We start from the raw sequence: 3,933 nt of genomic DNA on the forward strand, positions 1-3,933 counted from the left end.
TATAATATGCATGGTGGCACAAGTTGGCAAACTCTTTTCAAGGATGATGAAAAATGGTTACAATATTTCACCTTTTTTAACCACAATATTAGGTAGGTAGGTAGTTGTTACTTGAGAAGTTGTGTGTCTCAGGTTTTGACTTTGTGATTTGCTTTTGCCAATGAGTCATTAGCAACCATGAGGCAAGCAGAACATTGGAAAGGGCTTACAAGTAAGATTATTAGGAGAACGAGCTGGAGGTAGCCTGCTGGAGAATGTAGGGCCATGAGAAAGAGAACTGAGCAATATTGCCTGCCAAACACCAGACACATGAATGAGTCTATACTAGATTATCCAAACTTAAGCCAACAAGCCAGTTTACCACAGTGACATGAGAGAACCCGGGAAAAAGCAGTTGAACAGTTCAGTCTGAAAGAGGCACCTAGCCAAGCCAAAAGTCTATGAGCTAAATGGTGGTTGTTTTAAGCCCATAAATTTTAAGGTGGTTGATGATATCTATTGACATGTTTTCTTGATGAATCAAATCTACATTTTTTCCCACAGTTTTCAATTTTCATTTCGTTCCTATCATTTATTTATTTCACATTCCTAGAGGGGTCTCTACTCAAGTGTATATGTTCCTACTTCCTTTCCAAATATTTAAGAATTAAGTCCTAATCTTAGTATCTCATGTATGCATCCTATCCCTTCCCCATCTAAACCACATGATTTGACCTTTCTTATTTAAGCATTTGCTGACAGCAATATATTGTCATTAAATAAAGAATCTAAATAATTAACTTAATATATTCCACATATATAACCTATAAAAATAGTCTAATTATTTTAGCTGCTTTCTATAATAGGTATGCTTAGTACCATACAGTGAATGACCTATGTCAATTCAGCTAGTCATAATTTTCAAGTTTTTCTGAGTACTGATAGTCTGCAATAGCTAGGAGTGGCTGGGAGTCACAGGACTCCTTCTCCAGAAACTTGCTATCGTTGTGCTATATTACAGTGAAAACAATCTAAGATAGAATGCCGCCACATATTTAAGCATTTATTAGCAAACAAACAAAAACAACCAAGGTACAAAAAGACCTCATTGTATGTCCTTTTAGGCTTTCCAAAAAGTACCTTGCATGAAAGGTTGACTCCTAGGCAAATGCAATGACATTCTGATGACAGGTTCACCCTACTTCTAGTTGGGTTAGAAAACAAAATCCTCCATTAACTGGGAAGTGTACTCTAGACCTTAATCTAGAAGAATTAGGCTACTTAGGCACCTCACATTCTTTCACTCTGCCCACTTGGAAAAGAAGTACTTGTATGACCTTTCTAGCTTGCTTTATGTTTTTGTGGTTTATCCTGTTGGGAGTTCACTCAGCTTCATAATCTGTAGGTTTTGTCTTTTGCTAAATTTGAAAAGTTTTCAGCCATTATTTCTTTAATTACTTTTCCAGCCTAGCTCTCTTTTTCCTCTCCTTCTTGGACTTCCATGACACAAATGTCAGATCTTTTAATATAGTCCCACTGGTCCCTGAGGCTCTGCTTTTGTTTTGTTTTTCTTTCGTTTGTTTTGTTTTGCTTTTTTAGTCTATTTTCTCTTTGCATTGAGATTGGGTAATTTCTATTAACCTATCTTCCAGTTCACTGATTATTTTCTTTATCCCTTCCAATCCCGTATTGAACTCATCCACTGAGTTTTATTTCAGTTATTACATTTTTCAGTTCTAGAATTTCCATGTGTTTATATTTCTGTTTCTTTTCTGAGAACTTCTGTCTTTCATTTGTTTGGATTATGTTTATAAATTGCTCATTGAAGATTTTTATGATGGCTGCTATTTAAGATTATTTATTATATAATGCTAACATCTTTGTCATCTCTTTGTTGGCATCTACTGATTGTCTTTTTTCATTCAGTTTGAGATCTTCCTCTTCCTTTGCATGATGCGTGATTTCCAGTTGAGTCCTGGATATTTTTATAATAAATTATGAGACTCTGGATCTCATTTAACTTCTGTTTTAGTTGACTTTCTATGACTCCACTCCAACAGAGAAGGGGTATGCCTTGCCTCATCAGGGCTAGGTGGAGGTAGAGAAGCCTAAGTTTCCCACATGGGTTCTGTTAACATCTTGTGTTTGTGTGTGTATGTGTGTGTGTGTGTGTGTGTGTATCCGTGCATGCACATGTGTGTGTCTCCACATTACTCCAGGCAATGAGATTTCTGGCTTCCCTTGTGGTCCCCACTGGCACCATAGGTGGGTGGCATCATTACCACTAGGTATTGGAGAAAGTTCTAACTCTGTACTAGATGTTCTCTGACATCACTTCAGTAGAGAGATGCTGGGTGGGAGTGGATGATTCTTCCCACATGATCTCCAGTGATACCACAAGGGAAGCGCCTCACAGTCTGGCTGAAATGAAAGTCTCAGTTTTCTTCTTAGCCTTCTCTTGACACCATCCCAGTGGTGAGGATGGGGGGCATGGAGCACCTTGTTATAGCCTCTTCAGGGTAGAAGTCTAGGCTCCCCACTTAACCTTGGCTTGCATTGGTGGGAATGGGGCCACAGGTTTTTCTGTGGTGTATGGCAGAAGTAGACTAATTATTATATAAAATATTTAGTCTCTCTGGTTTGCCCCTTTCCTGTTTCTTTGACTAGAGAGCGCAGACTTTCTGGAGGGCTTATTTTTTATTTCTTGTCTACTATGGTTGGCATTTTGGGGTTGCCAATATCTCCAGCTTCAACTATGAGATATATGAGGAAATACTATATAACCCAAGGAACTTAAAACTTTTTCATTCCTTGGATCCCATGGTCCCTGCGCACTCTGCCTAGTTCTCTCCACTGTTCAGAATTTCATCTGGTTTCTTTTATATATATGTTTTAGTTGTACTGTACATCTTCTCAGAAGTGAAAGTCATCTATTATTACTTTTAAGAATAGTTTTAAGCTCACAACACAATTGAGAGGAAAGTGAAGAGATTTTCCATATCCCCCTCTTTCCTCACACATGCATGGCCTCTTTCATTATTCCCCAGTATCAAAATGGCATATTTGTTACCAAGGATGAACTCACATTGACACATCACAATCACTCAAAGTCCATAGTTTACATTTGGGTTCATCCTTGGTGTTGTACATTTCAGTGGGTGTGGACTAATGCATGATGACATATATCCATAATTATAATATCATACAGAGTACTTTACTGCCCTAAATATCCTATTTGCTCTGCATATTCATCCTCCTCCTCCACTGATCTTTTTATTGTTTCTGTAATTTTGCCTTTTCTAGAATGTCATATAATTGGGATCATATAGTATGTAGTCTTTTCAGATTGGCTTCCTTCACTCTGTAATATGAACTTAAGTTTCCTGCATATCTTTTCATGGCTTATAGCTCATTTCTTTTTAGTGATAAATAATATTCTATTGTCTGGATGTAACAGCACTTATTTATGCATTCATCTACTGAAGGACATTTTGGTTGTTTCTGAGTTTTGGTAATTATCAATAAAGCTGCTATCAACATTCCTGGTTTTTGTATGAACATGTCTTCAACTACTTTGGGCAAACACCAAAGAGAGTGATTGCTGGCTGATATAATGAATATATTTAGTTTTGTAAGATACTGCCAAACTGTCTTCCAAAGTGCCTGTACCATTTTGCATTTCTAGCAGCATCCGCAATATATATGAGAGTTTCTGTAGTTCCACATCCTGGCCAGCATTTGGTACCACCAGTGTTCCAAATTTTGGCCATTTAGCCATTCTAATTGGTGTGTGGTGGTATCTCATTGTTTTAATTCTCATTCCTTGATGCCATATGGTATGCAACATCTTTTCATATGCTTATTTTCCACTTTTATATCTTCCTTGGTGAAGACTCTATTAAGATCTTTGTCACTATTCTGATTTTGACTTTTTTTTTTTTTTTTTTTTTGCCC

This window comes from Crocuta crocuta, unplaced genomic scaffold, assembly GCF_008692635.1.
Source record: "Crocuta crocuta isolate KB4526 unplaced genomic scaffold, BGI_CrCroc_1.0 scaffold134, whole genome shotgun sequence".
NCBI classification, from domain to species: Eukaryota; Metazoa; Chordata; class Mammalia; order Carnivora; family Hyaenidae; genus Crocuta; species Crocuta crocuta.